The sequence below is a fragment of the Carcharodon carcharias genome, chromosome 27 (genome assembly GCF_017639515.1).
Source record: "Carcharodon carcharias isolate sCarCar2 chromosome 27, sCarCar2.pri, whole genome shotgun sequence".
NCBI classification, from domain to species: domain Eukaryota; kingdom Metazoa; phylum Chordata; class Chondrichthyes; order Lamniformes; family Lamnidae; genus Carcharodon; species Carcharodon carcharias.
The window spans coordinates 3,418,517-3,442,932 of record NC_054493.1 but is presented as its reverse complement, the minus strand read 5'-3'; positions in this window follow the sequence as shown (position 1 = coordinate 3,442,932).

Genomic DNA, 24,416 nt, shown 5'->3' with positions numbered 1-24,416 from the left:
TTAGGAATGGAGTTCCAGGATTTTGTCCGTGTGGGTTAGCTACACCCACTGCGCTGTTAGGGAGGGAGTTTGAGGATTTTGTCCCTCTGGTGTAGGTACAGCCACGGCGCTGTTAGGGAGGGAGTTCCAGGATTTTGTCCCCTGTGTGGTGTAGGTACACCCATGACGCTGTTAGTGAAGTAGATCTATGATATTGTCCCCTGTTGGGTGTAGGTACACCCACAGGCTGTTAGGGTGGGAGTTCCATTATTTTGTCAATGTGGTGTAGTGACACCCACAGCGCTGTTAGGGAGGGAGTTCCAGAATTTTGCCCCCCGTGTGTAGGTACACAGACAGCGCTGTTACGGAGGGAGTTCCAGGATATTGTCCCTGTGGTGTAGGTACATCCACGGCGCTGTTGGGGAGGGAGTTCCAGGTTTATGTCCCCATGGTGTAGGTACACCCGCAGCTCTGTTAGGGAGGCGATTCCAAGAATTTGTCCCCTGTGGTGTAGGTACCCCCACAGCGCTGTTAGGGAGGGAGTTCCAGGATGTTCTCCCTGTTGTGTCGGTACACCCACGGCGATGTTAGGGAGGGAGTTCCAGGATTTTGTCCCCTGTGGTGTAGGTACGCCCACAGTGCTGTTAGGGAGGGAGTTCCAGTATTTTGTCCGTGTTGTGTAGCTACACCCACAGCGCTGTTAGGGAGGGAGTTCCAGGACTTTTTCCCTGTGGTGTAGGTACACCCACGGTGCTGTTAGGAATGGAGTTCCAGGAATTTGTCCCTGTGGTGTAGGTACACCTCACAGTGCTGTTAGGGAAGGAGTTCCAGGATTTTGTCCCCTGTGGTGTAGGTACGCCCACAGCGCTGTTAGGGAGGGAGTTCGAGGATTTTGTCCCTGTGGTGTAGGTACAGCCACGGTGCTGTTAGGGAAGGAGTTCCAGGTTTTTGTCCCCTGTGGTGTAGGTACACCCACAGCGCGGTTAGGGAGGGTTTTCCAGGATTTTGTCCCCTTTGGTGTTGGTACACCCACAGCGCTGTAAAGGAGAGTGTTCCAGGATTTTGTCTTTGTGATTTAGGTACACTCACAGCGCTGTTAGGGAGTTCCAGGATTTTCTCCCTGTTTAGGTAAAGCCACAGCAGCGTTAGGTAGGGAGTTCCAGGATTTTGTCCCCTGTGGTGTAGGTACACCCACAGCACTGTTAGGGAGGGATTTCCAGGATATTTTCCACTGCGGTGTAGGTACACCCACAGCGCTGTTAGGGAGGGAGTTCCAGGATTTTGTCCCCTGTGGTGTAGGTATACCCACAGTGCTGTTATGGAGGGAGTTCCAGTATTTTGTCTGTGTGGTGTAGGTACATCCACAGCGCTGTTAGGGAGGGAGTTCCAGGATTTTGTACCCTGTGGTGTAAGTATACCCACAGTGCTGTTAGGGAGCGAGTTCCAGGATTTTGTCCCTGTGGTGTAGGTACACCCACAGCGCGGTTAGGGAGGGTTTTCCAGGATTTTGTCCCCTTTGGTGTTGGTACACCCACAGCGCTGTAAAGGAGAGTGTTCCAGGATTTTGTCTTTGTGATTTAGGTACACTCACAGCGCTGTTAGGGAGTTCCAGGATTTTCTCCCTGTTTAGGTAAAGCCACAGCAGCGTTAGGTAGGGAGTTCCAGGATTTTGTCCCCTGTGGTGTAGGTACACCCACAGCGCTGTTAGGGAGGGATTTCCAGGATATTTTCCACTGCGGTGTAGGTACACCCACAGCGCTGTTAGGGAGGGAGTTCCAGGATTTTGTCCCCTGTGGTGTAGGTATACCCACAGTGCTGTTATGGAGGGAGTTCCAGTATTTTGTCTGTGTGGTGTAGGTACATCCACAGCGCTGTTAGGGAGGGAGTTCCAGGATTTTGTACCCTGTGGTGTAAGTATACCCACAGTGCTGTTAGGGAGCGAGTTCCAGGATTTTGTCCCTGTGGTGTAGGTACACCCACAGCGCTGTTAGGGAGGGAGTTCCAGGATTTTGTCCCCTGTGGTGTAGGTACACCCACAGCGCTGTTAGGGAGGGAGTTCCCGGATATTTTCCCCTGCTGTGTAGGTACACCCACGGCGCTGTTAGGGTCGGAGTTTCAGAATTTTGTTCCCTGTGATGTAGGTACACCCACAGTGCTGTTAGGGAGGGAGTTCAAGGATTTTGTCCCCTGTGATGTAGGTACACCCACGGTGCTGTTAGGGAGGGAGTTCCAGCATTTTGTCCCCTGTGTGGTGTAGGTACACCCACCGTGCTGTTAGGGAGGGATTTCCAAGATTTTGTCCCCTGTGGTGTAGGTATAGCCACGGCGCTGTTAGGGAGGGAGTTCCAGGATTTTGTCCCTTTGGTGTAGGTACACCCACATTGCTGTTTGGGAGGGAGTTCCAGGATTTTGTCCCTGTGGTGTAGGTACACCCACAGTGATGTTAGGGAGGGAGTTCCAGGATTTTGTCCCTGTGGTGTAGGTACACTCACAGCGCTGTTAGGGAGGGATTTCCAGGATTTTGTCCCCTGTGGTGTAGGTACACTCACAGCGCTGTTAGGGAGGGAGATCTAGGATATTGTCCCCTGTTTGGCATAGGTACACCCACGGGCTGTTAGGGTGGGAGTTCCAGGATTTTGTCCCCTGTGTGGTATAGGTACACCCACAGCGATGTTAGGGACTGAGTTCCAGGATTTAATCCAAATGGTGTAGGAACACCCACGGCGCTGTTTGGGAGGCGATTCCAAGATTTTGTCCCCTGTGGTGTAGGTACCCCCACAGCTCTGTTAGGGAGTGAGATCCAGGATTTTCTCCCTGTTGTGTAGGTACACCCACAGCGCTGTTAGGGAGGATGTTCCAGGATTTTGTCCCCTGTGTTGTAGTTACACCCACAGCGCTGTTAGGGAGCGAGATCCAGGATTTTGTCCATGTGGTGTAGGTACACCCACAGCGCTGTTAGGGAGGGAGTTCCAGGATTTTGTCCCTGTGGTGTAGGTACACCCACGGCGCTGTTAAGGAGGGAGTTCCAGGATTTTGTCCCCTGTGGTGTAGGTACACCCACAGCGCTGTTAGGGAGGGAGTTCCAGGATTTTGTCCCCTGTGGTGTAGGTACACCCACGGCGCTGTTAGGGAGGGAGTTCCAGGATTTTGTTCTCTGTGGTGTAGTTACACCCACAGCGCTGTTAGGGAGGGAGTTCCAGGATTTTGTTCCCTGTGGTGTAGTTACACCCACAGCGCTGTTAGGGACGGATTTCCAGGATTTTGTTCCCTGTGATGTAGGTACACCCACGGTGCTTTTAGGGAGGGAGTTCCTGGATGTTGTCCCCTGTGGTTTAGGTACACCCACGGTGCTGTTAGGTAGGGTGTTCCAGGATTTTGTCCCCTTTGGTGTAGGTACACACATGGCACTGTTAGGGAGGGAGTTCCAGGATTTTGTCCCCTGTGGTGTAGGTACACCCACGGAGCTGTTAGGTAGGGTGTTCCAGGATTCTGTCCCCTTTGGTCTAGGTACACCCACGGCGCTGTTAGGGGTGGAGTTCCAGGATTTTGTTCCCTGTGGTGTAGGTACACCCACGGTGCTGTTAGGTAGGGTGTTCCAGGAATTTGTCCCCTTTGGTGTAGGTACACCCACAGTGCTGTTAGGGAGGTAGTTTCAGGATTTTGTCCCCTGTGGTGTAGGTACATCCACAGTGCTGTTAGGGAGGGAGTTCCAGGATTTTGTCCCCTGTTTGTTGTAGGTACACCCACGGCGCTGCTAGGGAGGGAGTTCCAGGATTTTGTCCCTGTGGTGTAGGTACACCCACGGTGCTGTTATGTAGGGTGTTCCAGGAATTTGTCCCCTTTGGTGTAGGTACACCACAGCGCTGGTAGGGAAAGCGTTCCAGAATTTTGTCCCTGTAGTTTAGCTACACCCACAGTGCTGTTAGGGAGGGAGTTCCAGGATTTGTCCCCTGTGGTGTAGGTACACCCACAGGGATATTAGGGAGGGAGTTCCAGGATTTTGTCCCTGTGGTGTAGTTACACCCACGGCGCTGTTAGGGATTGAGTTCCAGGATTTTGTCCCTGTAGTGTAGGTACACCCACAGCGCTGTTAGGGAGGGTGTTCCAGGATTTTGTCCCCTGTGGTGTAGTTACACCCACGGTGCTGTTAGGTAGGGTGTTCCAGGATATTGTCCCCTGTGGTGTAGGTACACCCACAGCGCTATTAGGGAGGGAGTTCCATGATTTTGTCCCTGTGGTGTAGGTACACCCACGGTGCTGTTAGGGATGGACTTCCAGGATTTTGTCCTCTGTCGTGTAGTTACACCCACGTTGCTTTTAGGGAGGGAGTTCCAGGATTTTGTCCCTGTCGGGTAGCTACACCCACTGCGCTGTTAGGGAGGGAGTTCGAGGATTTTGTCCCTCTGGTGTAGGTACAGCCACAGCGCTGTTAGGGAGGGAGTTCCTGGATTTTGTCCCCTGCGTGGTGTAGGTGCACCCACAGGCTGTTAGGGTGGGAGTTCCAGTATTTTGTCAATGTGGTGTAGCTACACCCACATCGCTGTTAGGGACTGAGTTCCAGGATTTTATCCAAATGGTGTAGTGACACCCACAGCGCTGTTAGGGTGGGAGTTCCAGAATTTTGCCCCCCATGGTGTAGGTACACCCACAGCGCTGTTATGGAGGGAGTTCCAGGATATTGTCCCTGTGGTGTAGGTACATCCATGGTGCTGTTGGGGAGGGAGTTCCAGGATTATGTCCCCGTGGTATAGGTACACCCGCAGCTCTGTTAGGGAGGCGATTCCAAGAATTTGTCCCCTGTGGTGTAGGTACCCCCACAGCGCTGTTAGGGATTGAGATACAGGATTTTTTTCCCTGTTGTGTAGGTACACCCACAGCGCTGTTACGGAGGGAGTTCCAGGATTTTGTCCCTGTGGTGTAGGTACACCCACAGCGCTATTAGGGAGGGAGTTCCAGGATTTTGTCCCTGTGGTGTAGGTACACCCACGGCGCTGTTAGGGAGGGTGTTCCAGGATTTTGTCCCTGTGGTATAGGTACATCTACGGCGTTGTTATGGAAGGAGTTTCAGGATTTTGTCCCTGTGGTGTAGGTACACCCACAGTGCTGACAGTGAGGGATTCATTGGATTTTGTCACCTTTGGTGTAGTTTCGCAGATGGCACTGTTAGTGGGGGAGTTCCGGGATTTTTTCTCTGTGGTGTAGGCACATCCATGATGCTGTTAGTGAGGGAGTACCAGTATTTTGTCCGTAACAAAAACAGAATTACCTGGAAAAACTCAGCAGGTCTGGCAGCATCGGCGGAGAAGAAAAGAGTTGACGTTTCGAGTCCTCATGACCCTTCGACAGAACTTGTTGTGTAGCTACACCCACAGCGCTGTTAGGGAGGGAGTTCCAGGAATTTTTCCCTGTGGTGTAGGTACACCCGCGGTGCTGTTAGGAATGGAGTTCCAGGAATTTGTCCCTGTGGTGTAGGTACACCTCACAGTGCTGTTAGGGAAGGAGTTCCAGGATTTTGTCCTCTGTGGTGCAGGTACGCCCACAGCGCTGTTAGGGAGGGAGTTCGAGGATTTTGTCCCTGTGGTGTATGTACACCCACGGTGATGTTAGGGAAGGAGTTCCAGGTTTTTGTCCCCTGTGGTGTAGGTACATCTACGGCGTTGTTATGGAAGGAGTTTCAGGATTTTGTCCCTGTGGTGTAGGTACACCCACAGTGCTGACAGGGAGGGATTCATTGGATTTTGTCACCTTTGGTGTAGGTTCGCAGATGGCACTGTTAGTGGGGGAGTTCCGGGATTTTTTCTCTGTGGTGTAGGCACATCCATGACGCTGTTAGTGAGGGAGTACCAGTATTTTGTCCGTGTTGTGTAGCTACACCCACAGCGCTGTTAGGGAGGGAGTTCCAGGAATTTTTCCCTGTGGTGTAGGTACACCCGCGGTGCTGTTAGGAATGGAGTTCCAGGAGTTTGTCCCCGTGGTGTAGGTACACCTCACAGTGCTGTTAGGGAAGGAGTTCCAGGATTTTGTCCCCTGTGGTGTAGGTACGCCCACAGCGCTGTTAGGGAGGGAGTTCGAGGATTTTGTCCCTGTGGTGTAGGTACACACACGCTGCTGTTAGGGTGGGAGTTCCAGGATTTTGTCCCCTGTGGTGTAGGTACACCCACGGCACTGTTAGGGAGGGAGTTCCAGAATTTTGTCCTGTAGCGTAGGTACACCCACAGTGCTGTTAGGTAGTGTGTTCCAGGAATTTGTCCCCTTTGGTGTAGGTACACCCACAGTGCTGTTAGGGAGGTAGTTACAGGATTTTGTCCCCTGTGGTGTAGGTACATCCACAGTGCTGTTAGGGAGGGAGTTCCAGGATTTTGTCCCCTGTTTGGTGTAGGTACACCCACGGCCCTGATAGGGAGGGAGTTCCAGGATTTTGTCCCTGTGGTGTAGGTACACCCACGGTGCTGTTATGTAGGGTGTTCCAGGAATTTGTCCCCTTTGGTGTAGGTACACCACAGCGCTGGTAGGGAGGGCGTTCCAGAATTTTGTCCCTGTAGTTTAGGTACACCCACAGTGCTGTTAGGGAGGGAGTTCCAGGATTTGTCCCCTGTGGTGTAGGTACACCCACAGGGATATTAGGGAGGGAGTTCCAGGATTTTGTCCCTGTGGTGTAGTTACACCCACAGCGCTGTTAGGGAGGGAGTTCCAGGATTTTGTCCCCTGTGGTGTAGTTACACCCACGGTGCTGTTAGGTAGGGTGTTCCAGGATATTGTCCCCTGTGGTGTAGGTACACACACGGCGCAGTTAGTGAGGGAGTTCCATGATTTTGTCCCTGTGGTGTAGGTACACCCACGGTGCTGTTAGGGAGGGAGTTCCAGGATTTTGTCCGTGTGGGGTAGCTACACCCACTGCGCTGTTAGGGAGGGAGTTCGAGGATTTTGTCCCTCTGGTGTAGGTACAGCCACAGCGCTGTTAGGGTGGGAGTTCCAGGATTTTGTCAATGTGGTGTAGCTACACCCACAGCGCTGTTAGGGACTGAGTTCCAGGATTTTATCCAAATGGTGTAGTGACACCCACAGCGCTGTTAGGGAGGGAGTTCCAGAATTTTGCCCCCCATGGTGTAGGTACACCCACAGCGCTGTTAGGGAGGGAGTTCCAGGATATTGTCCCTGTGGTGTAGGTACATCCATGGCGCTGTTGGGGAGGGAGTTCCAGGATTATGTCCCCGTGGTGTAGGTACACCCGCAGCTCTGTTAGGGAGGCGATTCCAAGAATTTGTCCCATGTAGTGTAGGTACCCCCACAGCGCTGTTAGGGAGTGAGATACAGGATTTTCTCCCTGTTGTGTAGGTACACCCACAGCGCTGTTAGGGAGTGAGATACAGGATTTTCTCCCTGTTGTGTAGGTACACCCACAGCGCTGTTACGGAGGGAGTTCCAGGATTTTGTCCCTGTGGTGTAGGTACACCCACAGCGCTATTAGGGAGGGAGTTCCAGGATTTTGTCCCTGTGGTGTAGGTACACCCACGGCGCTGTTAGGGAGTGAGATACAGGATTTTCTCCCTGTTTTGTAGGTACACCCACAGCGCTGTTAGGGAGTGAGATACAGGATTTTCTCCCTGTTGTGTAGGTACACCCACAGCGCTGTTACGGAGGGAGTTCCAGGATTTTGTCCCTGTGGTGTAGGTACACCCACAGCGCTATTAGGGAGGGAGTTCCAGGATTTTGTCCCTGTGGTGTAGGTACACCCACGGTGCTGTTTGGGAGGGAGTTCCAGGATTTTGTTCCTGTGGTGTAGGTACACCCACGGTGCTGTTAGGAATGGAGTTCCAGGAATTTGTCCCTGTGGTGTAGGTACACCTCACAGTGCTGTTAGGGAAGGAGTTCCAGGATTTTGTCCCTGTGGTGTAGGTACACCCACGGTGATGTTAGGGAAGGAGTTCCAGGTTTTTGTCCCCTGTGGTGTAGGTACATCTACGGCGTTGTTATGGAAGGAGTTTCAGGATTTTGTCCCTGTGGTGTAGGTACACCCACAGTGCTGACAGGGAGGGATTCATTGGATTTTGTCACCTTTGGTGTAGGTTCGCAGATGGCACTGTTAGTGGGGGAGTTCCGGGATTTTTTCTCTGTGGTGTAGGCACATCCATGATGCTGTTAGTGAGGGAGTACCAGTATTTTGTCCGTGTTGTGTAGCTACACCCACAGCGCTGTTAGGGAGGGAGTTCCAGGAATTTTTCCCTGTGGTGTAGGTACACCCGCGGTGCTGTTAGGAATGGAGTTCCAGGAGTTTGTCCCCGTGGTGTAGGTACACCTCACAGTGCTGTTAGGGAAGGAGTTCCAGGATTTTGTCCCCTGTGGTGTAGGTACGTCCACAGCGCTGTTAGGGAGGGAGTTCGAGGATTTTGTCCCTGTGGTGTAGGTACACACACGCTGCTGTTAGAGTGGGAGTTCCAGGATTTTGTCCCCTGTGGTGTAGGTACACCCACGGCACTGTTAGGGAGGGAGTTCCAGAATTTTGTCCCTGTAGCGTAGGTACACCCACAGTGCTGTTAGGTAGTGTGTTCCAGGAATTTGTCTCCTTTGGTGTAGGTACACCCACAGTGCTGTTAGGGAGGTAGTTTCAGGATTTTGTCCCCTGTGGTGTAGGTACATCCACAGTGCTGTTAGGGAGGGAGTTCCAGGATTTTGTCCCCTGTTTGGTGTAGGTACACCCACGGCCCTGATAGGGAGGGAGTTCCAGGATTTTGTCCCTGTGGTATAGGTACACCCACGGTGCTGTTATGTAGGGTGTTCCAGGAATTTGTCCCCTTTGGTGTAGGTTCACCACAGCGCTGGTAGGGAGGGCGTTCCAGAATTTTGTCCCTGTAGTTTAGGTACACCCACAGTGCTGTTAGGGAGGGAGTTCCAGGATTTGTCCCCTGTGGTGTAGGTACACCCACAGGGATATTAGGGAGGGAGTTCCAGGATTTTGTCCCTGTGGTGTAGTTACACCCACGGCGCTGTTAGGGAGTGAGTTCCAGGATTTTGTCCCTGTAGTGTAGGTACACCCACAGCGCTGTTAGGGAGGGAGTTCCAGGATTTTGTCCCCTGTGGTGTAGTTACACCCACGGTGCTGTTAGGTAGGGTGTTCCAGGATATTGTCCCCTGTGGTGTAGGTACACACATGGCGCAGTTAGGGAGGGAGTTCCATGATTTTGTCCCTGTGGTGTAGGTACACCCACGGTGCTGTTAGGGAGGGAGTTCCAGGATTTTGTCCGTGTGGGGTAGCTACACCCACTGCGCTGTTAGGGAGGGAGTTTGAGGATTTTGTCCCTCTGGTGTAGGTACAGCCACAGCGCTGTTAGGGTGGGAGATCCAGGATTTTGTCAATGTGGTGTAGCTACACCCACAGCGCTGTTAGGGACTGAGTTCCAGGATTTTATCCAAATGGTGTAGTGACACCCACAGCGCTGTTAGGGAGGGAGTTCCAGAATTTTGCCCCCCATGGTGTAGGTACACCCACAGCGCTGTTAGGGAGGGAGTTCCAGGATATTGTCCCTGTGGTGTAGGTACATCCATGGCGCTGTTGGGGAGGGAGTTCCAGGATTATGTCCCCGTGGTGTAGGTACACCCGCAGCTCTGTTAGGGAGGCGATTCCAAGAATTTGTCCCATGTAGTGTAGGTACCCCCACAGCGCTGTTAGGGAGTGAGATACAGGATTTTCTCCCTGTTGTGTAGGTACACCCACAGCGCTGTTAGGGAGTGAGATACAGGATTTTCTCCCTGTTGTGTAGGTACACCCACAGCGCTGTTACGGAGGGAGTTCCAGGATTTTGTCCCTGTGGTGTAGGTACACCCACAGCGCTATTAGGGAGGGAGTTCCAGGATTTTGTCCCTGTGGTGTAGGTACACCCACGGCGCTGTTAGGGAGTGAGATACAGGATTTTCTCCCTGTTTTGTAGGTACACCCACAGCGCTGTTAGGGAGTGAGATACAGGATTTTCTCCCTGTTGTGTAGGTACACCCACAGCGCTGTTACGGAGGGAGTTCCAGGATTTTGTCCCTGTGGTGTAGGTACACCCACAGCGCTATTAGGGAGGGAGTTCCAGGATTTTGTCCCTGTGGTGTAGGTACACCCACGGCGCTGTTTGGGAGCGAGTTCCAGGATTTTGTTCCTGTGGTGTAGGTACACCCACGGTGCTGTTAGGAATGGAGTTCTAGGAATTTGTCCCTGTGGTGTAGGTACACCTCACAGTGCTGTTAGGGAAGGAGTTCCAGGATTTTGTCCTCTGTGGTGCAGGTACGCCCACAGCGCTGTTAGGGAGGGAGTTCGAGGATTTTGTCCCTGTGGTGTAGGTACACCCACGGTGCTGTTAGGGAAGGAGTTCCAGGTTTTTGTCCCCTGTGGTGTAGGTACACCCACAGCGCGGTTAGGAAGGGAGTTCCAGGATTTTGTCCCTGTGGTGTAGGTGCACCCATTGTGCTGTTAGGTATGGTTTTCAACATTTTTGTCCCCTTTGGTGTAGGTACACACACGCTACTGTTAGGGTGGGAGTTCCAGGATTTTGTCCCCTGTGGTGTAGGTACACCCACTGCACTGTTAGGGAGGGAGTTCCAGAATTTTGTCCCTGTAGTGAAGGTACACGCACAATGATATTAGGGAGGGAGTTCCAGGATTTTGTCCGTGTGGCGTAGGTACAACCACAGCGCTGTTAGGGAGGGAGTTCAAGCATTTTGTCCCCTTTGGTATAGGTACACCCACAGAGCTATTATGGAGGGAGTTCCAGGATATTGTCCATGTTGTGTAGATAAACCCACGGTGCTGATATGGAGCGTGTTCCAGGATTTTGTCCCGTGTGGTGTAGGTACACCCACAGCGCTGTTAGGTAGGGAGTTTCAGGAATTTGTCCGTGTGGTGTGGGTACACCCACAGCGCTGGTTGGGAGGGAGTTCCAGGATTTTGTCTGTGTGGTGTAGGTACACCCACACCGCTGTTAGGGAGCGTGTTCCAGGATTTTGTCTTTGTGGTGCAGGTACACCCATAGTGCTGTTTGGGAGGGAGTTCCAGGATTGTGTCCCCTTTGGTGTAGGTACACCCACAGCGCTGTAAGGGAGAGTGTTCCAGGATTTTGTCTTTGTGATTTAGGTACACTCACAGCGCTGTTAGGGAGTTCCAGGATTTTCTCCCTGTTTAGGTAAAGCCACAGCAGTGTTAGGTTGGGAGTTCCAGGATTTTGTCCCCTGTGGGGTAGGTATACCCACAGTGCTGTTATGGAGGGAGTTCCAGTATTTTGTCTGTGTGGTGTAGGTACATCCACAGCGTTGTTAGGGAGGGAGTTCCAGGATTTTGTCCCCTGTGGTGTAGTTATACCCACAGTGATGTTAGGGAGCGAGTTCCAGGATTTTGTCCCTGTGATGTAGGTACACCCACAGCGCTGTTAGGGAGGGACTTCCAGGATTTTGTCCCCTGTGGTGTAGGTACACCCACAGCGCTGTTAGGGAGGGAGTTCCCGGATATTTTCCACTGCGGTGTTGGTACACCCACAGCGCTGTTAGGGAGGGAGTTCCAGGATTTTGTCCCCTGTGGTGTAGGTATACCCACAGTGCTGTTATGGAGGGAGTTCCAGTATTTTGTCTGTGTGGTGTAGGTACATCCACAGCGCTGTTAGGGAGGGAGTTCCAGGATTTTGTCCCCTGTGGTGTAGTCATACCCACAGTGCTGTTAGGGAGCGAGTTCCAGGATTTTGTCCCTGTGATGTAGATACACCCACAGCGCTGTTAGGGAGGGAGTTCCAGGATTTTGTCCCCTGTGGTGTAGGTACACCCACAGCGCTGTTAGGGAGGGAGTTCCCGGATATTTTCCCCTGCTGTGTAGGTACACCCACAGCGCTGTTAGGGAGGGAGTTCCAGGATTTTGTCCCCTGTGGTGTAGGTACACCCACAGCGCTGTTAGGGAGGGAGTTCCAGGATTTTGTCCATGTGGTGTAGGTACACCCACAGCGCTGTTAGGGAGGGAGTTCCAGGATTTTGTCCCCTGTGGTGTAGGTACACCCATGGCGCTGTTAGGGAGGGAGTTCCAGGATTTTATCCCCTGTGTGGTGTAGGTACACCCACGGTGCTTTTAGGGAGGGAGTTCCAGGATTTTGTCCCTGTGGTGTAGGTACACCCACGGTGCTGTTAGGGAGGGAGTTCCAGCATTTTGTCCCCTGTGTGGTGTCGGTACACCCACCGTATTGTTAGGGAGGGATTTCCAGGATTTTGTCCCCTGCGGTGTAGGTACAGCCACGGCGCTGTTAGGGAGGGAGTTCCAGGATTTTGTCCCTTTGGTGTAGGTACACCCACATTGCTCTTAGTGAGTGAGTTGCAGGATTTTGTCCCTGTGGTGTAGGTACACCCACAGTGCTGTTAGGGAGGGAGTTCCAGGATTTTGTCCCTGTGGTGTAGGTACACCCACAGTGATGTTAGGGAGGGAGTTCCAGGATTTTGTCCCTGTGGTGTAGGTACACTCACAGCGCTGTTAGGGAGGGATTTCCAGGATTTTGTCCCCTGTGGTGTAGGTACACTCACAGCGCTGTTAGGGAGGGAGATCTAGGATATTGTCCCCTGTTTGGCATAGGTACACCCACGGGCTGTTAGGGTGGGAGTTCCAGGATTTTGTCCCCTGTGTGGTATAGGTACACCCACAGCGATGTTAGGGACTGAGTTCCAGGATTTAATCCAAATGGTGTAGGAACACCCACGGCGCTGTTTGGGAGGCGATTCCAAGATTTTGTCCCCTGTGGTGTAGGTACCCCCACAGCGCTGTTAGGGAGTGAGATCCAGGATTTTCTCCCTGTTGTGTAGGTACACCCACAGCGCTGTTAGGGAGGATGTTCCAGGATTTTGTCCCCTGTGTTGTAGTTACACCCACAGCGCTGTTAGGGTGCGAGATCCAGGATTTTGTCCATGTGGTGTAGGTGCACCCACAGCGCTGTTGGGGAGGGAGTTCCAGGATTTTGTCCCTGTGGTGTAGGTACACCCACGGCGCTGTTAGGGAGGGAGTTCCAGGATTTTGTCCCCTGTGGTGTAGGTACACCCACAGCGCTGTTAGGGAGGGAGTTCCAGGATTTTGTCCCCTGTGTTGTAGGTACACCCACGGCGCTGTTAGGGAGGGAGTTCCAGGATTTTGTTCCTGTGGTGTAGGTACACCCACAGCGCAGTTAGGGAGGGAGTTCCAGGATTTTGTTCCCTGTGGTGTAGGTACACCCACAGCGCTGTTAGTGACGGAGTTCCAGGATTTTGTTCCCTGTGGTGTAGGTACACCCACGGTGCTGTTAGGTAGGGTGTTCCAGGATTTTGTCCCCTTTGGTGTAGGTACACACATGGCACTGTTAGGGAGGGAGTTCCAGGATTTTGTCCCCTGTGGTGTAGGTACACCCACGGAGCTGTTAGGTGGGGTGTTCCAGGATTCTGTCCCCTTTGGTCTAGGTACACCCACTGCGCTGTTAGGGATGGAGTTCCAGGATTTTGTTCCCTGTGGTGTAGGTACACCCACGGTGCTGTTAGGTAGGGTGTTCCAGGAATTTGTCCCCTGTGGTGTAGGTACACCCACGGCGCTGTTAGGGAGGGAGTTCCAGGATTTTGTTCCCTGTGGTGTAGGTACACCCACAGCGCTGTTAGTGACGGAGTTCAAGGATTTTGTTCCCTGTGGTGTAGGTACACCCACGGTGCTGTTAGGTAGGGTGTTCCAGGATTTTGTCCCCTTTGGTGTAGGTACACACATGGCACTGTTAGGGAGGGAGTTCCAGGATTTTGTCCCCTGTGGTGTAGGTACACCCACGGAGCTGTTAGGTAGGGTGTTCCAGGATTCTGTCCCCTTTGGTCTAGGTACACCCACTGCGCTGTTAGGGATGGAGTTCCAGGATTTTGTTCCCTGTGGTGTAGGTACACCCACGGTGCTGTTAGGTAGGGTGTTCCAGGAATTTGTCCCCTTTGGTGTAGGTACACCCACAGTGCTGTTAGGGAGGTAGTTTCAGGATTTTGTCCCCTGTGGTGTAGGTACATCCACAGTGCTGTTAGGGAGGGAGTTCCAGGATTTTGTCCCCTGTTTGGTGTAGGTACACCCACGGTGCTGTTATGTTGGGTGTTCCAGGAATTTGTCCCCTTTGGTGTAGGGACACCACAGCGCTGGTAGGGAGGGCGTTCCAGAATTTTGTCCCTGTAGTTTAGGTACACCCACAGTGCTGTTAGGGAGGGAGTTCCAGGATTTTGTCCCTGTGGTGTAGTTACACCCACGGCGCTGTTACGGAGTGAGTTCCAGGATTTTGTCCCTGTAGTGTAGGTACACCCACAGCGCTGTTAGGGAGGGTGTTCCAGGATTTTGTCCCCTGTGGTGTAGTTACACCCACGGTGCTGTTAGGTAGGGTGTTCCAGGATATTGTCCCCTGTGGTGTAGGTACACCCACAGCGCTATTAGGGAGGGAGTTCCATGATTTTGTCCCTGTGGTGTAGGTACACCCACGGTGCTGTTAGGGAGGGACTTCCAGGATTTTGTCCTCTGTTGTGTAGTTACACCCACGTTGCTTTTAGGGAGGGAGTTCCAGGATTTTGTCCATGTGGGGTAGCTACACCCACTGCGCTGTTAGGGCGGGCGTTCGAGGATTTTGTCCCTCTGGTGTAGGTACAGCCACAGCGCTGTTAGGGAGGGAGTTCCTGGATTTTGTCCCCTGTGTGGTGTAGGTACACCCACAGGCTGTTAGGGTGGGAGTTCCAGTATTTTGTCAATGTGGTGTAGCTACACCCACAGCGCTGTTAGGGACTGAGTTCCAGGATTTTATCCAAATGGTGTAGTGACACCCACAGCGCTGTTAGGGAGGGAGTTCCAGAATTTTGCCCCCCATGGTGTAGGTACACCCACAGCGCTGTTATGGAGGGAGTTCCAGGATATTGTCCCTGTGGTGTAGGTACATCCATGGTGCTGTTGGGGAGGGAGTTCCAGGATTATGTCCCCGTGGTATAGGTACACCCGCAGCTCTGTTAGGGAGGCGATTCCAAGAATTTGTCCCCTGTGGTGTAGGTACCCCCACAGCGCTGTTAGGGATTGAGATACAGGATTTTTTCCCTGTTGTGTAGGTACACCCACAGCGCTGTTACGGAGGGAGTTCCAGGATTTTGTCCCTGTGGTGTAGGTACACCCACAGCGCTATTAGGGAGGGAGTTCCAGGATTTTGTCGCTGTTGTGTAGGTACACCCACGGCGCTGTTAGGGATGGTGTTCCAGGATTTTGTCCCTGTGGTATAGGTACATCTACGGCGTTGTTATGGAAGGAGTTTCAGGATTTTGTCCCTGTGGTGTAGGTACACCCACAGTGCTGACAGGGAGGGATTCATTGGATTTTGTCACCTTTGGTGTAGGTTCGCAGATGGCGCTGTTAGTGGGGGAGTTCCGGGATTTTTTCTCTGTGGTGTAGGCACATCCATGGCGTTGTTAGTGAGGGAGTACCAGTATTTTGTCCGTGTTGTGTAGCTACACCCACAGCGCTGTTAGGGAGGGAGTTCCAGGAATTTTTCCCTGTGGTGTAGGTACACCCGCGGTGCTGTTACGAATGGAGTTCCAGGAGTTTGTCCCCGTGGTGTAGGAACACCTCACAGTGCTGGTAGGGAGTGAGATCCAGGATTTTCTCCCTGTTGTGTAGGTACATCCACAGCGATGTTAGGGAGGATGTTCCAGGATTTTGTCCCCTGTGTTGTAGTTACACCCACAGCGCTGTTAGGGTGCGAGATCCAGGATTTTGTCCATGTGGTGTAGGTACTCCCACAGCGCTGTTAGGGAGGGAGTTCCAGGATTTTGTCCCTGTGGTGTAGGTACACCCATGGCGCTGTTAGGGAGGGAGTTCCAGGATTTTGTCCCCTGTGGTGTAGGTACACCCACAGCGCTGTTAGGGAGGGAGTTCCAGGATTTTGTCCCCTGTGGTGTAGGTACACCCACGGCGCTGTTAGGGAGGGAGTTCCAGGATTTTGTTCCTGTGGTGTAGGTACACCCACAGCGCAGTTAGGGAGGGAGTTCCAGGATTTTGTCCCTGTGGTGTAGGTACACCCACGGTGCTGTTATGTAGGGTGTTCCAGGAATTTGTCCCCTTTGGTGTAGGTACACCACAGCGCTGGTAGGGAGGGCGTTCCAGAATTTTGTCCCTGTAGTTTAGGTACACCCACAGTGCTGTTAGGGAGGGAGTTCCAGGATTTGTCCCCTGTGGTGTAGGTACACCCACAGGGATATTAGGGAGGGAGTTCCAGGATTTTGTCCCTGTGGTGTAGTTACACCCACGGCGCTGTTAGGGAGTGAGTTCCAGGATTTTGTCCCTGTAGTGTAGGTACACCCACTGAACTGTTAGGGAGGGTGTTCCAGGATTTTGTCCCCTGTGGTGTAGTTACACCCACGGTGCTGTTAGGTAGGGTGTTCCATGATATTGTCCCCTGTGGTGTAGGTACACCCACAGCGCTATTAGGGAGGGAGTTCCATGATTTTGTCCCTGTGGTGTAGGTACACCCACGGTGCTGTTAGGGAGGGACTTCCAGGATTTTGTCCTCTGTCGTGTAGTTACACCCACGTTGCTTTTAGGGAGGGAGTTCCAGGATTTTGTCCGTGTGGTGTAGCTACACCCACTGCGCTGTTAGGGCGGGAGTTCCAGGATTTTGTCCCTCTGGTGTAGGTACAGCCACAGCGCTGTTAGGGAGGGAGTTCCTGGATTTTGTCCCCTGTGTGGTGTAGGTACACCCACAGGCTGTTAGGGTGGGAGTTCCAGTATTTTGTCAATGTGGTGTAGCTACACCCACAGCGCTGTTATGGACTGATTTCCAGGATTTTATCCAAATGGTGTAGTGACACCCACAGCGCTGTTAGGGAGGGAGTTCCAGAATTTTGCCCCCCATGGTGTAGGTACACCCACAGCGCTGTTAGGGAGGGAGTTCCAGGATATTGTCCCTGTGGTGTAGGTACATCCATGGTGCTGTTGGGGAGGGAGTTCCAGGATTATGTCCCCGTGGTATAGGTACACCCGCAGCTCTGTTAGGGAGGCGATTGCAAGAATTTGTTCCCTGTGGTGTAGGTACCCCCACAGCGCTGTTAGGGATTGAGATACAGGATTTTTTCCCTGTTGTGTAGGTACACCCACAGCGCTGTTACGGAGGGAGTTCCAGGATTTTGTCCCTGTGGTGCAGGTACACCCACAGCGCTATTAGGGAGGGAGTTCCAGGATTTTGTCCCTGTGGTGTAGGTACACCCACGGCGCTGTTAGGGAGGGTGTTCCAGGATTTTGTCCCTGTGGTATAGGTACATCTACGGCGTTGTTATGGAAGGAGTTTCAGGATTTTGTCCCTGTGGTGTAGGTACACCCACAGTGCTGACAGGGAGGGATTCATTGGATTTTGTCACCTTTGGTGTAGGTTCGCAGATGGCGCTGTTAGTGGGGGAGTTCCGGGATTTTTTCTCTGTGGTGTAGGCACATCCATGGCGCTGTTAGTGAGGGAGTACCAGTATTTTGTCCGTGTTGTGTAGCTACACCCACAGCGCTGTTAGGGAGGGAGTTCCAGGAATTTTTCCCTGTGGTGTAGGTACACCCGCGGTGCTGTTAGGAATGGAGTTCCAGGAGTTTGTCCCCGTGGTGTAGGTACACCTCACAGTGCTGTTAGGGAAGGAGTTCCAGGATTTTGTCCCCTGTGGTGTAGGTACGCCCACAGCGCTGTTAGGGAGGGAGTTCGAGGATTTTGTCCCTGTGGTGTAGGTACACCCACGCTGCTGTTAGGGTGGGAGTTCCAGGATTTTGTCCCCTGTGGTGTAGGTACACCCACGGCACTGTTAGGGAGGGAGTTCCAGAATTTTGTCCCTGTAGCGTAGGTACACCCACAGTGCTGTTAGGTAGTGTGTTCCAGGAATTTGTCCCCTTTGGTGTAGGTACACCCACAGTGCTGTTAGGGAGGTAGTTTCAGGATTTTGTCCCCTGTGGTGTAGGTACATCCACAGTGCTGTTAGGGAGGGAGTTCCAGGATTTTGTCCCTGTGGTGTAGGTACACCCACGGTGCTGTTATGTAGGGTGTTCCAGGAATTTGTCCCCTTTGGTGTAGGTACACCACAGCGCTGGTAGGGAGGGCGTTCCAGAATTTTGTCCCTGTAGTTTAGGTACACCCACAGTGCTGTTAGGGAGGGAGTTCCAGGATTTGTCCCCTGTGGTGTAGGTACACCCACAGGGATATTAGGGAGGGAGTTCCAGGATTTTGTCCCTGTGGTGTAGTTACACCCACGGCGCTGTTAGGGAGTGAGTTCCAGGATTTTGTCCCTGTAGTGTAGGTACACCCACAGCGCTGTTAGGGAGTGAGTTCCAGGATTTTGTCCCCTGTGGTGTAGTTACACCCACGGTGCTGTTAGGTAGGGTGTTCCAGGATATTGTCCCCTGTGGTGTAGGTACACCCACAGCGCTGTTAGGGAGGGTGTTCCAGGATTTTGTTCCCTGTCATGTAGGTACACCCACGGCGCTGTTAGGGAGGCTGTTCCAGGATATTGTCCCCTGCGATGTAGGTACCCCCACAGTGCTGTTAGGTAGTGAGTTCCAAGATTAGCTCCCTGCTGTGTAGGTACACCCACAGTGCTGTTAGGGTGGGATTTCCAGGATTTACACCCCTTTAGTGTAGGTAGACCCCTGGCGCTGTTAGCGAGAGAGTTCCGGGATTTTGTCTCTGTGGTGTTGGTACATCTGTGGCGCTCTTAGGGAGGGTGTTCCAGGATTTTGTCCCTGTGGTGTAGGTACACCCACCGTGCTGTCAGGGAGGGACTTGCAGGATTTTGTCCCTGTGGTGTAGGTACACCCAGGGCGCTATTAGGGACTGAGTTCCAGGATTTTGTCCCTGCGGTGTAGGTACATCCATTGTGCTGTTAGGGAGGGAGTTCCAGGATTTTGTCCCCGTGTGTTTTAGGTACACCCACAGCGCTGTTAGGGAGGGAGTTCCAGGATTTTGTCCCTATGGTGTAGGTACACTCACAGCGCAGTTAGGGAGTTCCAGGATTTTGTCCCTGTGGTGTAGGTACACCCACGGCGCTGTTAGGGAGGGAGTTCCAGGATTTTGTCCGTGTGGTGTAGGTACACCCACAGCGCTGTTCGGACTGGAGTTCCAGGATTTTGTCCCTGTGGTGTTGGTACACCCACAGTGCTGTTAGGGAGGGAGTTCCAGGATTTTCTTGCCTGTGGTGTAGGTACACCCACAGTGCTGTTTAGGGAGGGGGTTCCAGGATTTTGTCTCTGGTGTAGGTACACCCACTGCGCTGTTAGGGTGGGAGTTCCAGGATTTTGTCTCTGTGGCGTAGGTACACCCACAGCGCTGTTGGGTTGGGAGTTCCAGGATTTTGTTCATGTGGTGTAGGTACACCCACAGCGCTGTTAGGGAGTGAGTTCCAGGATTTTGTCCCCTATGGAGTAGGTACTCCCACAGCGCTGTTAAGGAGGGAGTTCCAGGATTTTGTTCCCTGTGGTGTAGCTACACCCACAGCGCTGTTAGGGAGTGAGTTCCAGGATTTTGTCCCCTATGGTGTAGGTACACCCACAGTGATGTTAGGGTGGGAGTTCCAGGATTTTGTCCGTGTTGTGTAGGTACACCCACGACGCTGTTAGGGAGGGAGTTCCAGGATTTTGTCTCCTGTCGTGTAGGTATACCCACGTCGCTGTTAGTGAGTGCGTTCCAGTATTTTGTCCGTGTGATGTAGGTACACCCACAGCGCTGTTCGGGAGGGAGTTCCAGGATTTAGTACCCTGTGTGGTGTAGGTACACCCACAGTGCTGTTAGAGAGGGAGTTCCAGGAAATTGTCCCTATGTTGTAGGCACTCTCACGGCGCTGTTAGGGAGGGAGTTCCAGGATTTTGTCCCCTGTGGTGTAGGTACACCCACAGCGCTTTTAGGGATGGAGATCCCAGATTTTTTCCGTGTGTTGTCGGCACACCCACGGTGCTGTTTGGCAGGGAGTTCCAGGATTTTGTCCCCTGTGGTGTAGGTACACCCACGGCGCTGTTAGGGAGGGAGTTTCAGGATTTTGTCCCTGTGATTTAGGTACACCTACAGCGCTGTTAGGGAGGGAGTTTCAGGATTTTGTCCCTGTGGTGTAGGTACACCACAGTTCTGTTAGGTGGGGTGTTCCAGGATTTTGTCCCCTTTGGTGTAGGTACACACATGGCGCTGTTAGGGTGGGAGTTCTGGGATTTTGTCCCCTTTGTGGTGTAGGTACACCCACAGCGCTGTTAGGGATGGAGTTCCAGGAATTTGTCCCTGTGGTGTAGGTGCACCCACAGCGCTGTTAGGGAGTGTGTTTGAGGATTTTGTCCCTGTGGTGTAGGTACACCCACGACGCTGTTAGGGAGGGTGTTCCAGGATTTTGTCCCTCTGGTGTAGGTACACCCACAGTGCTGTTAGGGAGGGAGTTCCAGGATTTTGACCATGTGTGGTGTAGGTACACCCTTGGTGCTGTTAGGGTGGGAGTTCCAGGATTTTGTCCCTGTGGTGTAGGTACACCCACAGCGCTGTTAGTGAAGGAGATCCAGGATTTTGTCCATGTGTTGTAGGCACACCCACGGCGCTGTTACAGAGGGAGTTCTCGGGTTTGGTCCAAGCGACAGCGATATATTTCCAAGTCGGGATGGTGAGTGGCTCGGAGGGGAACTTCCAGGTCGTGGGTGTTCCCCATATGTCTGCTGCCCTTGTCCTTCTAGATGGTAGCGGTCGTGGGTTTGGGCAGCGCTGTCGAAGGAGCCTTGGTGAGTTGCTGCAGTGCATCTTGTAGATGGTACACACGCTGCTGCTACTGTGCGTCGGTGGGTGGAGGGAGTGAATGTTTGTGGATGGGGTGCCGATTGAGCGGGGGGGAGGGTGCTGCTTTGTCCTGGATGGTGTCGAGCTTCTCGAGTGTTGTGGGAGCTGCAACTCATCCAGGCAAGTGGGGAATGTCCCATCCCACTCCTGACTTGTGCCTTGTAGATGGTGGACAGGCTTTGAGGGCGGAGTCAGGAGGTGAGTTACTCTCCGCAGGATTCCCAGCCTCTGACCTGCTCTTGTAGCCACAGTATTTATATGGCTGGGTCCCCAGTTCAGTTTCTGGTCAATGGTAACCCCCAGGATGTTGATAGTGGGGGATTCAGTGAGGGTAATGCCATTGAACATCAAGGGTGCGATGGTTGGATTCTCTCTTGTTGGAGATGGTCATTGCCTGACACTTGTGTGGGGATGAATGTTATTGGCCACTGGTCAGCTCCCGAGCCTGGAAATTGTCCAGGTCTTGCTGCGTTTCGATACAGGACTGCTTCATGTATCATGGAAACACAAAACTAGGTGGGAATGTGAGTAGTGACGAGGTGTACCTAAACCACAGGGACAAAATCCTGGAACTCCCTCCCTAACAGCGCTGTGGGTGTACCTACACCACACGGGACAAAATCCTGGAACTCCCTCCCTAACAGCGCTGTGGGTGTACCTACACCACAGGGACAAAATCCTGGAACTCCCTCCCTAACAGCGCTGTGGGTGTACCTACACCACAGGGACAAAATCCTGGAACTCCCTCCCTAACAGCACCGTGGGTGTACCTACACCACAGGGACAAAATCCTGGAACTCCCTCCCTAACAGCGCCGTGGGTGTACCTACACCACAGGGACAAAATCCTGGAACTCCCTCCCTAACAGCGCTGTGGGTGTACCTAAACCACAGGGGACAAAATCCTGGAACTCCCTCCCTAACAGCGCCATGGGTGTACCTACACCACAGGGACAAAATCCTGGAACTCCCTCCCTAACAGCGCTGTTGGTGTGCCTACACCACAGGGACAAAATCCTGGAACTCCCTCCCTAACAGCGCTGTGGGTGTACCTACACCACAGGGACAAAATCCTGGAACTCCCTCTCTAACAGCGCTGTTGGTGTGCCTACACCACAGGGACAAAATCCTGGAACTCCCTCTCTAACAGCGCTGTGGGTGTACCTACACCACAGGGACAAAATCCTGGAACTCCCTCCCTAACAGCGCTGTGGGTGTACCTACACCACAGGGACAAGATCCTGGAACTCCCTCCCTAGCAGCGCCGTGGGTGTACCTACATCACAGGGTCAAAATCCTGGAACTCCCTCCCTAACAGCGCTGTGGGTGTACCTACACCACAGGGACAAAATCCTGGAACTCCCTCCCTAACAGCGCTGTGGGTGTACCTACATCACAGGGACAAAATCCTGTAACTCACTCCCTAACAGCGCCATGGGTGTACCTACACCACAGGGACAAAGTCCTGGAACTCCCTCCCTAACAGCGCTGTGGGTGTACTTACACCACAGGGACAAAATCCTGGAACTCCCTCCCTAACAGCGCTGTTGGTGTGCCTACACCACAGGGGACAAAATCCTGTAACTCACTCCCTATCAGCGCCATGGGTGTACCTACACCACAGGGACAAAATCTTGGAACTCCCTCCCTAACATCACCGTGTATGTTATCTGCTTGGACTTCCAGAAGGCCTTTGATAAGGTGCCGCACTGGAGGCTGCTCAGTAAGATAAGAGCCCTTGGTGTTAGAGGCAAGGTACTAGCATGGATAGAAGATTGGCTGTTTGGCAGGAGGCAGAGAGTGGGGATAAGGGGGTCCTTCTCAGGATGGCAGCCGGTGACTAGTGGAGTTCTGCAGGGGTCAGTGTTGGGACCACAACTTTTCACTTTATATATTAATGATCTGGATGAAGGAACTGAGGGCATTCTGGCTAAATTTGCAGATGATACAAAGATAGGTGGAGGGACAGGTAGTATTGAGGAGGCGGGGAGGCTGCAGGAGGGTTTGGACAGGTTAGGAGAATGGGCAGAGAAGTGGCAGATGGAATACAACGTGGGCAAGTGTGAGGTCATGCACTTTGGTGGGGAGAATAGAGGCATAGACTATTTTCTAAATGGGGGAGAGAATTCAGAAACCTGGAGTGCAAAGGGACTTGGGAGTCCTAGTCCAGGATTCTCTTAAGGTTAACTTGCAGCTTGAGTCGGTAGTTAGGGAGGCAAATGCAATGTTGGCATTTATTTCGAGAGGACTAGAATATAAAAGCAGAGATGTGCCGCTGAGGCTTTATAAGGCTCTGGTCAGACCACATTTAGAATATTGTGAGCAATTTTGGGCCCCGTATCTCAGGAAGGATGTGCTGGCCCTGGAGAGGGGTCCAGAGGAGGTTCACGAGAACGATCCCAGGAATGAAAAGGCTTTAACATATGAGGAACGTTTGAGGACTCTGGGTCTATACTCGATGGAGTTTAGAAGGATGAGCGGGGGGGGGATCTGATTGAAACTTACAGAATACTGAAAGGCCTGGATAGAGTGGGACGTGGGGAAGATGTTTCCATGAGTAGGAGAGACTCGGACCCGAGGGGCACAGCCTCAGAGTAAAGGGAAGACCTTTTAGAACAGAGATGAGGAGAAACTTCTTTAGCCAGAGAGTGGTGAATCGATGGAATTCATTGCCACAGAAGGCTGTGGATGTCGGGTCATTGAGTGTATTTAAGAGTGAGATAGATAGGTTCTTGATTGGTAAGGGGGGGTCAAAAGTGACGGGGAGAAGGCGGGAGAATGGGGGTTGAGAAACCTATCAGCCGTGATTGAATGGCGGAGCAGAGTCGATGGGCCGAATGGCCTCATTTCTGGCCTGATGGTCTTATGGGGCGTTCGGGGATAGCACGAGGAGGTGGGACGCAAGACTGCGTCTGAAAGGCAGCGTCCTGATCCGGGTGCTCGGCCGATCCAGGGCAGGGAGCTCGGAGCCCTGCACCGGGAACTTGCGAAAATTAAGCTGGACAAGGGGTTGTGGCAAAACTGACAAAGAGAAGGCAAAATAGGCACACACACACACACACACAAACACACACACACACACACACACACACACACACACAAACAAATTGGGAGAAAAGGATTGATCTTTATTTTGAGTGAGTCACACAGAACATGTTTGCCAGTTAAACTGAGCAAGCGATACTCAAATAAGCTAGAGTGCCCATGTTACCAGTTCCGGCAAATGAATTCTCTCCCTCTCTCTCTCTCTCTCTCTCTCTCTCTTTCTCTTTCGGCTGAGTCTCACTTGGCCCTTTCTCTCTCTCTCTCTCTCTCTCGCCTCTGAGTCAGTGGGTTTGAGCCTCACCCCAAAGGCTTGATCCAGGCCCGAAAACCAGCGCCAAGGGAACCCCGCGCTGTCGGAGGGTCAGTACTGAGGGAGAGCCGCACTGTCGGAGGGTCAGTACTGAGGGAGAGCCGCACTGTCGGAGGGTCAGTGCTGAGGGAGAGCCGCACTGTCGGAGGGTCAGTGCTGAGGGAGAGCCGCACTGTCGGAGGGTCAGTGCTGAGGGAGAGCCGCACTGTCGGAAGGTCAGTACTGAGGGAGAGCCGCACTGTCTGAGGGTCAGTCCTGAGGGAGAGCCGCACTGTCGGAAGGTCAGTACTGAGG